Here is a 14,894-nt window from a genome sequence, read left to right as displayed (position 1 = left end):
TACCTTCATACAATCCTTATGGAATGATGTGGGATCCTATATTAATAATGTATTACATATTCCCTTTACGATTCATATGGCCTGGGCCCTATGGAACCATTTTCCTTCTTCTATTCCCCTTTCTATTTCTAAAGGTAATTGCCTTCTTTTAACCAAAGTTGCTGCAGCGTCAAAAAAACTATTCTTTCACAGTGGATTATGTCTGAACCTGTATCTTTCTCTCTTGTGACTCCTCGTCTTCTTTACTTGTACCAGGTGGATTGGTCGGAGTGTTTTTTGGACATTGAATCTAAATCACATACATTTTTTGATATATGGTTATCTTACAAACGCACTTTACCAGACTTGACTAAAGAGTCACTACGGAGTGCTGTTAGACTATCTACTTGGTACAATTTAGAGCTTCTGGATAGAGGAATGCCCCCTTTTAAATATATTGATATCCTCCTACATTTATATGTTGTTAATATTGTGGTTTCGAGATACCCGCCTCCATCTACTGATTATTATGTTTCTTGTTTTGTACCTTGATTCGTTTGTCTTGCCACTAAATGCCATACCATGTCTGTACTAATATTACTGCCTGTAATATTGAATGCCTATTTGCTCTTCTTGAATAAACATATATTTAAAAAAAAGAATAACACCTAGGCAGTGAGCTTGTGGGGGTACGGATGATTGCTGAGTTATCAGCAGTGATAGTGATATCAGGTTGGTAACTACTATTAGCCGGTGGAAATATAAATAATTCTGTTTTGGAAATATTAAGTTTGAGGTGGCGAGATGTAATCCAAGATGAAATGGCAGAAAGGCATTCAGTGACATGGCCCAATACTGATGGTGACAAATCTGGGGAGGATAGGTAGATTTGAGTGTCATCTGCATACAGATGGTACTGAAATCCGAAAGAGTTGATTAGTTTTCCAAGAGATGTGGTATAGATAGAGAAAAGCAGAGGACCTAAGACTGAGCCTTGCGGTACTCCAACTGAGGGAGGTAGCAAAGAGGAGGTGGAATCAGAAAAACGAACACTGAAGGAGCAATTAGATAAGTAGGATGAGAACCAAGAAAGGGCTGTGTCCTGAAGACCTTGGGATTGTAGTGTTTGTATGAGAAGAGAGTGGTCAACAGTGTCAAAAGCAGCAGAGAGATCAAGGAAAATAAGTAATGAGTAATGGCCTTTAGATTTAGCAGTGACCAAATCATTCACTACCTTAGTCAGTGCTGTCTCTGTGGAGTGTTGGGCATGAAATTCTGACTGAAGGGGGTCCAGTAAGCTGTGTGAGTTAAAAAAGTGTGTGAGGCGAGTGTATGCAAGTCTCTCAAGTAGTTTGGAGGAGCATGGAAGCTGAGACATTGTCAGCATCCGGAGTCTTAACTCCGGTTCTGGTCCCTGCAGCCTTCCTGTTAGCCGGCTGGTATGGCTGCGATGGATAGGAGCTGTGGCAGAGAGGTCTTCCAGTGCGGCTGCCAGGTGTCTGGAGGCCGGGGTCCCGGGCCTGGGGAGCGGAGCATGGCAGCCGGAGGTGTCTGTTTCCAAGAGTTCTGTTGCTGGAATGCGGCATCTGGGAGGCTGAGGCTTGAGGTAGTGGCTGTGTGCTGGTTTCACATGTGTCCTCTGTGCAGAGGGCTACCATGTTGGAGACAAGCCAAGCCAATAGGTATCCCAGTTCGCATCCAACCAATCCGGTGCAGTCTTCCCTTATAAAAAGGGGTTGATGCTTAGTCATGGTGCCAGTGCTTCAAGTTACTTGCTGCTGTAAGGTGCTCAAGCTCTGTGCTCAGGTGGGCTCTCTTCTTCTCTCGGTTCTCCTTCAAACTCTCTGACCACCCAGGAACCTTAAATCGAAGAGCAGATGCACTTTCTCGTTCTTTTCAAACGGATGATTCACTCGACTCATCTGAGAATCAGTTTATTCTGAATCCGGCTTCATTTGCTTCAACTCATGCTGTTCCACTTCTTCCTCCGGGGAGAACCTCTGTGGTACCAAATCTTCACAAGAAATTGCTTATGTGGGCTCATTCTTCACATTTCATGGGTCATGCCGTTGGTCTTAAGACTCTCAAGTTCATTCAACGATTCTACTGGTGGCCTCATCTTAAAACAGATGTCTTTGAATTTGTAGCAGCCTGTTCCAAGTGTGCTCAACATAAAAGTCCACAAACATCTCCTTCGGGTCTTTCTTCATCCACTTCCAACACCTCAAAAGCCTTGGACTCACATCTCTATGGATTTCATAACCGATTTGCCAGTCTCCAGAGGACACAGCACCATATGGGTCATTGTGGAATGATTTTCGAAGATTGGTCATTCCATACTTCTCACTGGTTTTCCCTCTGCTCCTCAGCTATCCAAATAGTTTTTCTCTGAAATTTTCCATTTGCATGGTCTCCCACAGGAAATAGTTTCTGAACAGGGTCCTCAATTGGTGGCCAAGTTCTGGAAAGCTCTCAGCTCTGTTCTAGGTATCAAGTTGAACGTCTCTTCAGCCTATCATCCCCAGACTGATGGACAGACTGAAAGAGTCAACCAAGATCTGGAAGCTTTCTTACGGATGTTCATGTCCCTTGCTCAGGATGACTGGATGGATTACCTCCCATTTGCTGAGTTCACACACAATAACCTATATCATTCCTCTACCAATTCCACTCCTTTCTTCATTAATTGCAGTTTTCATCCACAAGTTCATCCTTCAAATCTCTCCCAGCTCTCAAGGTTCCTGCTGCTGAATCTGCTCTTCATCAGTTCACTAAGATTTGGGGACAAATTCATAAGGCGCTACTTAAGACTTCCCAGAAATATGAGACCTACGCTGATCAGAAATGGAGGCCTGTTTCTAGTCTCAAAGTGGGAGATCATGTTTGGATATCCACCAAAAACCTCGGACTCAAAGTTCCTATCAAAAAGTTTGCTCCAAGATTCACTAGTCCACATCCTACTGAAAGAGTGTTGAATCCTGTTTCTTACAAGGTGAAACTTCCTCCCTATTTGAAAATTCCTAATGCCTTTCACATTTCTCTGCTAAAGCCTCTTGTTCTAAATCGTTTTCGGGCAGCTTTCCGTAAACCTCCCAAGGTTCAAGTCACTCAAAATGAGGAATTCGAAGTTCAAAAGATTCTTGACTCCCGCAAGAGGTTTGGTCGTCTCCAGTATCTCATAGATTGGAGGGGACATGGTCCAGAGGAAAGATCTTGGGTGGCTGCAGAGGATGTTCATGCTCCAAGACTGATTCGTGCCTTTCATGCCAAGAATCCCACTAAGCAGTGTGGGTGTTCGGAGACCACCCTAAAAAGGAGGGGGACTGTCAGCATCCGGAGTCTTACCTCCGGTTCTGGTCCCTGCGGCCTTCCTGTTAGCTGGCTGGTATGGCTGCTACAGATAGGAGCTGCGTCAGTGAGGTCCTCTCGTGCAGCTGCCAGGTGTCTGGGGTCTGGGTCCTGGGGAGCGGAGTATGGCAGCTGGAGGTGTCTGTTTCCAAGTGTTCTGTTGCTGGAGTGCAGCCTCTAGGAGGCTGAGGCCTGAGGAAGTGGCTGTGTGCTGGTTCCACATGTGTCCTCTGTGTAGGGGGCTGCCATGTTGGAGACCAAGCCAATAGGTATCCCAGTTCGCATCCAGCCAATCCGGTGCAGTCTTCCCTTATAAAAAGGGGTTGATGCTTAGTTATGGTGCCAGTGCTTCAAGTTACTTGCTGCTGTAAGGTGCTCAAGCTCTGTGCTCCCAGGATAACCCCTGATATCCTCCTTCTGTTGTTGCTGCCCGGTGGTCAGTTCTGTTATTGCAGTCCTTTGCTCCCAGTCCACCTGCTCTTGCGGTTTAAACTCTGGGTCTTCTATCTGGCAGATGGCCTCCATTTGCTGATGGTGCTCAAGAGCAATCCTCTCTTCAACATCATTCTTCAAGTCATCTCTTCATTCAGAGTTCTTCAGCATTGTTTACAAATCACAAGTCATCTCTTCATTCCATGTTCTTCAGCATCGTTTACAAATCACAATTCATCTCTTCATTCAGTGTTCTTAAGCATCATTTACAAATCACAAGCCATCTCTTCATTCAGTGTTCTTCAGCATTGTTTACAAATCACATTATCTCTTCATTCAGTGTTCTTCAGCATCATTTACAAATCACAAGTCACTTCTTCATTCAGAATTCACTCAGACTTATCTCCTAGTCATTGTGTATGATTCTGGTCTCAGCAAAGCGGAATGAATCTTTCTTCAGGGTATCGTTCTTGTTCATTGTCCTCATTGCCTACCCCTCTACATCTTTGGGCCTAAGTCTTCAATCCATGAGTAAGAACTACATTCAGCCATCTCGTTTCCTTCCATTACCGAAAGCTGCTCCCTCGGTCAATTGTCAGTCTTCAGATCCTCAACTCAAGCCGAGCGTGACAGAGATGGGATGGTAGTTTGAGAGAGAGTAAAGGGCCATATTCACGGCCAGATTTGGGGAGAGATGTGTGCTGAGCGAACCGCTCAGCACACATCTCTCCCCACGCTCAGCACAGCGCGATGTGAGTTGAGCGTGCGGGGGGAGACGGGGGAGCCAGTGGCACACGTAGGGGGGGGGGGGGTTTCTGAGTACCTGGAAACCCCCCACCTGAATTTTCTTTTTGAGACGGAGACAGCTGTGTCTCCGCTGTCTCCGTCTCAGCAAAAAAGATTGCGGGAGCGGAGCTGCAGCAACCAGTCCACAGAGAGCTAAGTATGCAGCTCTCTGCTTACAGTCATGAATGTCCCGATGGCCGGGGGCTCCCTTCGTCCTCACACGTCCACCCCTCTGCTCCAAGCCCACTGTGTATATGTAAGTTCAAAATCTTTGTTTATGTGTGTATTTGTACAGTATGTGTGTTATGTACAGTATGTATGTGGGTTTGTGTTTGTGCTTGTGTATGTACTGTATGTATGTATATATGTATGTATGTATGTATGTATGTGTGTTTGTTTATGTGTGTATGTGTATATGTGTGTTATTTTTATATATATATATATATATATATATACATATATATATGTTTATATATATATATATATATATATATATATATATAAAGAAACGCATTTGACCGGCACTCCACATAATGGAATAGCACCTGGGTGCCCTCCCCAAGACCTTTGAGGGACTATGGACAGCAACGATACCGAACGGCACTCTTAGGAATTTTCAATGACGTAGACAGCATACAGTATTGTTGCTATATATATATATATATATATATATATATATACACACACACACACACACACACACACACACACGTACAGTTCAGATATGCAAGTGGTGCTATCAGGACTTAATCTGCAGCAACGACGGTGCTTACTCTTTTCAAACCGTTTACAAGGTTACAAAAAAACAACCTTACATGTTCTTACCTTTATAGGATAACATCCAGTGATCCTCCATGCTGCTATCCCTGCAAACGCTGTCCTCTCCCGATGACGTCAGAGATCACTGGGTGTTATCCTATATAGGTAAGAACATGTATGGTTTTCTTGTATCCTTGAAAACGGTTTGAAAATAAACTAAAACGTTGGAGTAAGCACCGCCGTCTACTGGATTTATTATGCTGCAAATTAAGTCCCGAGAGTGCCAGCATATCTGAACTGTATTCTAGCTGACTCTGTCGATTTAGGAGGGCACCTGGGCATTTAATTATGTATGGATGGAGTGCAGATTGTCCGGGACTGTGTGAGTGTGTAGGAGGACGGCACTCATAGACATTGGTATACCATAGAAAATCTGCACAGGACGCTGTAGCTGCTTGACAACGTTTTAGAGTTACTGTAGACTCTGAAACGTCGACAAACAGCTACAGCGTCCTGTACCGATTTTCTATGGTATACCAGTCTCTATGAGTGCCGTTCTGCCTCCATATATATGTGTATGCATGTATGTTTATATATATATAAATGTATATTACACATACATGCACGTATACATACACACCCACCGACAGAAACCCCCCTCGATAAATCCTGCGTTTGCCCCTGGGAGCCGCTCATTTCACCCAGCGGGTGAAATGAGCGACCTGCTAGATTGAGCCTGCATGCAAGCCAATCTAGCACCAGCGATAGCGATGCGTGGGGCTGCGCATCGCTATCACTGTGAGGGGTACACACAGAGAGATCACTGCAATCTAATCAGATTGCTTAGTTTTTAAGCAGCGATCGCTCCGTGAGGGTCAGAGTATTGTTTTTCCAGAATGGGAGTAATCACTGCATGTTTGTACAGAGAAGGAGATTACAGATTTTAGTTAAGGTTGGGATGAGCATAGCAGACAGAGCATTACTAATTTGTGAGGGTATAGAGCTGGGATGGGGAACCTTTTTTCTACCAAGGGCCATTTGGATATTTATAAAATCCTTCGGGGGCCATACAAAAATTCTCAACTTAAAAAATTACCCTGCCCCCCAGTAGGTCTGCCCTTTTGAGGTACTGTGCGCGTGCCGGAAGCGCGCACCCAAAAAGTGTGTGTGGCCAATTAAAATGGGACGTGATACACATATGCCCCCAATAGTGCAGTGCCAGATCCACAAATGCCCCCACAGTGCCAGATCCACAATTGCCTCCATAGTGTCAGATCCACAATTGCCCCCCACAGTGCCATGTATACAAATGCCCCCACAGTGCCAGATCCACAATTGCCCCGACAGTGCCAAATCCACAATTGCCCCCACAGCGCCAGGTATACAAATGCCCCCACAGTTCCAAATCCACAAATGCCCCCACAGTGCCAGGTATACAAATGACCCACAATGCCAGGTTTCCAAATGCCCCCACAGTGCCAGATGCACAAATGCCCCCACAGTGCCAGGTATACAAATGCCCCCACAGTGCCAAATCCACAAATGCCCCCACAGTGCCAGGTATACAAATGCCCCCACAGTGCCATGTATACAAATGCCCCCACAGTGCCAGGTGGCGGTATGTCTCACTGACACAAGCAAACGGCTCTGCAGGCCTTTTACGGTCTGTGGGACAGATGTTCCCCATCCCTGTTATAGAGTCAAGGGGAGAGGTAGTAGAGTAGGCAGATGAGAAGAGTGCAGATACTTGATCTTCATTTGTAGGATCAAAAGGTTTGCTGGATTTATATTCCGTTGTGAATCAGCTGAATGTGAGCATGGTATGTGGATTGGACCTGGATTTGGGGATATGCCACCAGCTAGTAGAAGCAGAAGAAGAGAGAGAGATAGGTATAGTTGGGGAAGGTGAGTGATAGTTTCTTATGGTGACAGGTTGAGGATGTTGCAGTTAGTGTACATAGGTAGATAAAAAGCTCTTGAGTTTTAATAAGAGGGGAGTGGATTGATGAGGCTGCAATGTGTCCAGAGCGATGAATAACAGGAATAGTGAAGGATGTTGCCATTTTATAGAGGATACCATGAAGTGCTATTAGGAAAAAACAGTTTGTGGTACAAGGTGTTTTTAAATAAAAGTATACATAGTTAGGTAAGTGCATAAGGAAAATGTAAGTTAAATGGTGAAATTACCTGGTTTCCAATGTTTGTTCAACTGTTGGTTTAACTTATTTTAAAAATTTCCTAACTTCGTATATTTCCAAACTCAGACAACTGCCCCCCTCAGACAACTGCCCCATAACTGAATGCAAATATATACTAGGTCTAATTAACAAAGGCTTCAGCTAAAGCCAATTGGACATCTAATCAAAGGACTTACATTACCCTTCGTTATATAAACACCAGTCCATGTATGCTTAATAATCTATACTCCACTGAAAAAACATCTTCAGAAGAGATAATGGGGGTCATTCTGAGTTGAGTGTAGCTGTGCTAAATTTAGCACAGCTACGATCATCTTCCCTGACATTCGGGGGGACGCCCAGCACAGTGCTAGCCTGCCCCGCATGTCAGTCCCCCCCCCCCCCCCGCAGAAGAGCAAAGGCCTTTGCACTTCAAGAGTAGCTCCCGGCCAGCGCAGCTTTAGCGAGCCACTCATCGCTTTCCAGTCCGCAGCAGCTGTGTGTGATGTCACGCAGCCGATGCGGCCTGCCCCTGTTCGGTCCGGCCATGCCTGCGTTGGCCGGACCACACCCACGAAACAGCGGCTAAACGCCGCTGTCCTGCCCCCTCCCGCCCAGCGATCGCCTCTGCCTGTCAATCAGGCAGAGGCGATCGCATCCCTGCTACGGCCTTCGACCGTCTGGTATGCATCGGCGCACTGCGACGCTGGCGCACTACGGCACCGGTGCATGCGCAGTAGGGACCCGTTTGCTCTGCTGAGTTAAAAAGTAGCGAGCGAATGGGTCAGAATGACAAGCAAGTACTAATATTATACAAATACATTTACATACTCTGCTAAATTATACATTAGTGTGAATTCAGATTAGGAGTTGCAGTTTGCAGGATGCCAATGAGAAATTACATACATTGAATACACAGCTGAGGGTGTGTGTGGCTTAATGCACAGAGATGTAGGGATCATCAATGAGAAATCACATACATTGAATACAATATTTGCCATGTATAAGACTTTAAGACAGAGCTAGGGATAATGGGCAGGATGTACTAAGCATTGCATCCGCAAATGACAGCTCACCCGATAATAACTGCCCTTTGTGAGCACTGTGCTTCTGGGTTTAGGACCTGCGAGACCTTCTGTGCATGCACGGAGTGAGAGTGAGGGGAGTGTAAGACAAAGGTGTTAGGGAGGGAAAGAGAGAGTGAGAGAGGGGAGCAAGGGATGGAGGGAGAGAGACAGAGTAAGAGGGGGAACAAGAGTGAGAGAAAGAAAGAGTGTCAAGGAGTGAGAGAGACAGAGAGAGAGGGGAGCAAGAAAGGGGGGGGAGAAAGAGGATGTCAATGAGAGAGAGAGGGGGACAAAGCGGGAGAGAGAGGAATAGAGCAGGAGAACCGCCGGGTTGGGCTAAAGTAGAATCAGGTCAATGATGGGAGTGGGCACATCACGGCATTAGGACCCACCCAGCGAATCGCGGCATTATGTCCATAGAGACGGAGGCAATGCTGTGCTGCTGGGACTTGGAACCGGCAAGGAAGTGTCGAAGTCAAAAATATTACATAGAGAGAACATACAAACTCCACACATTATGAGTAGCTATGCTTGCAAATACGCGCAGCGAGCACAGCAATATATATTAACATATGCATTTAAACAGACATGCCACAAAGATATATTCAACACATATTTCATATAGCACATAAATTTAAACATATCAAGCACCAGACATCATAAGGTTTTAAATTATATAATGGAGTAAAGTCATGTATGTGTATTGTTGGGGCGGAGTAAGATGGACATGTTGTGCTTGGTGTCAAAGTAACCAGATTAATGTGTGGATTCATTTGATGCCTGTGATTAAGTTGTAGCACATTGCCATGAGTAGATATGATTAAAAGTAGGAATATAAAGTCACAATTCTGAAGAGAACAATGGACATTCCATTTAAAGCATGTGATGGACAGGAAACCAGTCGACCAGCAACCTTGAACAAAAGCCCTCACACTGACCAATGACTCATCTGTATGAGAAAGTTCCCTCCCCTAGACCAATAACAAGAGATCTGTGCACGCCCCCAACTCTGAGTGTATTGCTGAACACACACACAGAAGGCCCTGTTTGTCCCAGATGCTGATCGAGATGGGTTTCTGCCGATACTCTGCTGTGAGCATGGAGGGGGAGCGTAGTGAGCATTGAGGGAGATGGTAATTGTATTGCTGGCCATGTCTGTATTTGAATTAGATTGTAATAACTGCTTACTGTGTAAACTGTAACCATGTAACTATAGATATATATATATATATATATATATATATACTGTACATTGTGATATATTGAATACATATCCTTTTAATAACAAATATATATATCAATGAGCTTTGGAACTCAGATAATGTGTGGGTGTATTGTTTTCTCTTATGGGATGTAGTGTTTTGCGATGTATAGCGCACATTCATAGCACATGGTAATAAGATGCGCAGGCGTCCACAGTATATAATAGAGTTGGCATTTTAAATATTTGTTAGAAAGTAATTTGACTTTAACAGATGGGGGCTGCGTCTGCAATATCACGTTCTTGTTGATGCACTGTACAGACGCCGATGTGGTCGACCAGCTAACGATGGACGCATCGCGACATGCTGCCAAATCACATCTGTGTGTTCTGTTGTGTTACCAGTAAAGCGCTGATATGAAATTCAAGGGACAGTGAGTTTCTCACAATATTTAAAATGCTACAGCGTATTTTTATTGTTGCAAAACAAGGTTCAACTAAGTCATATTGTGTTTGATTCAAATTGGATTGTTTATCTGTTAAGTAAATTTAATAGAACATTTAAAAGTTGCTGCATAGCCATAATATAGCTGTGTTAGCATGCTGAGAAAATTTGTATATTTTTAAACTCAGGCCTAAAGTAACTTTTGGTGCCTGTATAGAGTGTGATTTCTTTGTGACAAAAGAGCTGCATGGTCTGTCCTTCATTTTGGGCTAGCCACATGGCCTGTTCACCATCTTGTGCAAGCCTCATGGATGTGAAAGGGGGAGGAGCAGTAGCCATTTTAGGAAGGTCACTTTCTAAATAGCTGGCTGTCAGTCTGGTCAGAACAATCAGTTTCCTTTGTCACAAAGTTTCCACATATCTACAAATCCAGCACCATTTATAAGTTACCAATGAATTTATTTAACCCATGCCATAATCAATTATAAATAGTTTTAATTGGGCCTAGTGAGAGTAAATGGTGAGATAGGTGAATACTTTTTTTTTTGTCTCTGTGTATAATTCCCTTACATCAAGTGGGGGAGTTTCACACAGATAGAAAAAGGAAAGAGAGGTTTTATTTCCCCTTTTTCTTCCAAGACTTGCTGAGTCTGTTTATTAGTGTAGGATAGCCATTGAAATGCTAATTAACTTGCTTAACCACTTTAGTAGCGCAAGGCAAATATCTTTGATATGCAAATTGTAGAGGCCCTGAGATTAACTAGACATTCAGTGTGCCCACGAATACATATAAAGGTGTTTCATAGAAGTGCAGTATATAGTGCGTATATATATATATGTATATAATATTATTATAATTATGTGCATATTTATATCAGTGTATGTTCTGCAAGATAGCTATCCAATCTGAATCATAGCATTTAAATTATAGGTTAACAGTCATTATAGATCTGGGTGAAATCGGATATATTTGTTTGCTATATAGATATTTGAAATAGTGTGTTAAGGGTGTAATTGTAAAACACAAAATGCAGTTCTGGCCTGGTCGTTTAGGTTAATATGGAAAAAATTGTGTGTTGTGTTAAGAGAGTAATAGTAGTTTTATTGCCCACATTTATCGAGATTGTGTGTTTTTTTTTAATTGCGAACGCACGTTTGTACACGTGGTACGGACAGAGTACAGAAGCGCGCATGTGGCGCAGGGTTGCACACGTGGCGTAGAGGCACGCACGGTCGCTAGTTTACACAAGGTTGCGTAGGATTGCAGGCGCAAAGTATAATCACACAATAGTTGTTCAATTTAAGGCGGGATAGTATACATTTAATACTGTAGTACATAACTATCCGATTTCAAAAGCAGATTAGTGTAAGACTTTGTTTAAACGGTACTGCCTCTGGGTTAAAACCATCAAAGGGAGTGATATTTTTCTGTACAGAAAAACACTGTATTTGTGTGAGCTGAAAGTAGGAGTGAGTGTATTGAACCCTGGAAGTCGGGATCCCGTGGTGACACCAAGTAAGCGGAGGTGGCGTGAGGCGGCTGACTTACGTTAATACAGATAGAGAAATACGCAAATCGTGAGATTTGCAGAGAAGCGTGATATAGAATTGTGCATTGTGAAGTGTAGAATTGTGAATTGTAGTTAAGGTTTTGTGTTACGCTCCGGCTGAGGAGCGCAGTTTGTGAAATCGACTCCATTGATCGCAGGGTGGATAGATAACAAGTATCTATACGCTGTGCGATTGGACTGCACATTTGTGTGTGCGATATGTGGCACAACTCGATACCCTTTTGCGAGCTTTTGCGTAAACCGTGGTATCATTAGCGCCGTGTAGAGCAAACGCAAGCGTGATTTGTGTATAGCAAAAAGGGAAGTTTTCGCTGGTCTCTCTCAGGAAAATCTTCAACGGTAGATATTCACTGGAAAAGATAAGTTAATCCTAAAACTTCCAGTGAATAGGAAACCAGATAGGGTCCTCACTGGGTACGCGGTGGTCACTATTGGATTGAGTCGTGGTACGTCAGCGGAGAAGGAGCGAGTGAAAGCGCTAGGTGTCTTTCACCGTCTTTTCGTGTTGTGCATTTGGAGATTGTGTATCAGGCAAAAAGTCTGCGATGGGCTCCAATTGAACAAGTGGTGGGCGTGTGGTAGCCAGGGTTCAGGCTGGAGAGCCGCGGCCCAGGGGGTCAGCAAGGTTTATTATGTGTGAGAAATATGGTCCACACACGGAGGCTTTTTGCAAAGAAGGGATGCGTATGACTGCTGAAGATATGGCATCATTCCCTAGGGTTGGTGAGTTTGATCCTAAGGTATTGCAGGTAGTATGTCTAACCAAAGTCATATAAGACAAGAATGGAAATATAAGAACTATTTGAACTTGTAGCAACAATAAACAAGTAGGAAGAAAAAGGAGAAAGCAAATATACCGCTATATATAGATGTGGAAGCAGTTACGGCCAGCATACAAATTATAGAAAATAATAAAAATATGAAAAATATGAATGTAACCTAAATATGTAATAATGAATGTCGAAGTTTTATTTAGGAGGAGAAGGCGACCTGACTGGTTTCAGCCATTTATCATGCACTCAGAGGAGTATCCAACCGGTAAAAGAAGAGCAGTAGCCTGCAGGGAAAGTGGCTGAGACCAGTGGAACTGGTAAGTATGGAGTCATTCGTGTACATATATAGTAAAACCCAAAAATAAAATAAAAATCAAGAAAGTAACGTCAGAAATGGAGAAAATACTGTCCGCACATTAGTATTTGCCAGTAGGAAAGCGGACAGAAATAGGGTAACCCCTGGGTATTTCTTTTAGTTACCACATAAGAAGTATTCATTCCTAGTAATGCCCCTAGTCAAGATGAGCTCGGAAATGTTTGTTGGACCATGTACAGACCCTTAATACGGGATGAGAAGGATTGAATGAATACTTTGCATGACCTAGAAGCTTGTTGATTTTTTTTTTTAGTCTTTTTCAGTACTAGAAAATTCTCCGTCTGAATAAGATCACTGGTAAACACTAATTCGGCAAATGGGAGGAACGAAAGAAGTGCAACATTACCTTTTGACAAAAACCTGCTGAAGTTACGATTGGGCCCCTATGATGCTATACACTTTCCTTTCATTCTTTTTCTTAACAGAAATATGCCCCTGACTAACGTAACAGAAACTTTGTTAAATATGAAATACATATATTGTACTCCCGCTCAGGAAGTACAAGGTATGTTAGATACTAGACTAATGTTGCATTACACTGTTCTAGATTCATGTCCATCACAGGTAGAGGAAATTATCTCACAGATACCGGGTTCCCTATGAACTTAGGATGGACAGGACACTGGATTGATAGCTGAAGTAGTCCCAGTAGTGACAAGGCATGCACAAGCTTTAAGGGGGGTAGACCAAGTAGTTAATCAATTCCCCATAGTGCCCAATCCAGTTGTCATTTTAATAAAATCCTCTCCACTGCTACAAACTTATCTGTCACCAACCTCTATCCTGTTTCTCCACAGTTTCCTCTTCATCTTTTGCGATCACACAGGGTGGTACAATACATGGATTACAGTTCAAACACTACATGCCTTATTGGTCCTTCAGAGTTCTGCCTGAACCCAGTATATCTCACCAGCACGATGACACCAGTATTAATGCAGTGTGCCTTGTCATGCACAAAGGGTGGAGGAAAGATGAGAATATTGGTGAAGGGAAATTTTGTATAGACACTGATATGCCCATTGGTGAACGCAGACCTGATATTTTCTTCTTCTTTCTCTCCTCTAGAGATGTATTTTTTTTTTTTTTGAGTTATGCTCATGGTACTCTACATTGCAAACACACAACAGTTAAATTAAGATACAAATTTGTGTTCCCTACAGGAAAAGGAGGTCTAGAAGTCGAAGGGGTATGGTTAGGAGTCCCCAGGACTCTGGAGAGATGGATAAGGTAAGCCAGTGGCCCCCAGGACGTATCTTCCCAGCCTAGCTGAGGCGGCATATGGTCTGACTCACCTAGGATAAGGAAGGTATGTGCAAATTGGTAAGAGCTTACTGGCGTGTGCCAGGGTTCTCTTCTCAGGCAAGCAGGAAAGCAATGACCTGTCTTACTTGCATGAGGAAGAACATTTGGTAAGATAGTACTAACAGAGTCATCCCATATCCCTCTTGCAGACGGACCTTTTCAGGTAATATAAATCAACTTCGTACAGTTAACACCCTTTAGGAATTATTGTTATGTATTGGTGTGCATTTCCTGCCGCCACGGAAGCTGCTGTGTTTACCGCAAAGAAAAAAATTGTGCAGAAATTTGTGTGTAGATATGGTACCCCTAGAAGTAGGAGCAAAGTGAAATTGGACTATTGTGGTCATAGACACTGCCACTAGTATTATGTAGCATCAGAACCACTCCCAAATCTTTACTTAACAAATCACCCTCTTCGAAATTTTTGTTTTTGTTTTTGGAAGACAACCTCATGTCATGATTGATCCGCACAGGGGTGTATCTAGGGGTCTGAGCGCCCCTGGCAAAGTAAAGGACTGGCGCCCCACACCCGCCCATATTTGAAATATCGAAGGCGCATGTGCCAAAAAGGGGGCATGGCCACTCAATAGTACTCAAATTGAAATTACACCACTCAGTAGCATTCCTTACTAACATTACACAGCACAGTTATGGACGTTGTTTCACGTTACGCTACAC

The sequence above is a fragment of the Pseudophryne corroboree genome, chromosome 2, assembly GCF_028390025.1.
Source record: "Pseudophryne corroboree isolate aPseCor3 chromosome 2, aPseCor3.hap2, whole genome shotgun sequence".
Classification (NCBI taxonomy): Eukaryota; Metazoa; Chordata; class Amphibia; order Anura; family Myobatrachidae; genus Pseudophryne; species Pseudophryne corroboree.
Note: the sequence above shows the minus strand (reverse complement) of the source record.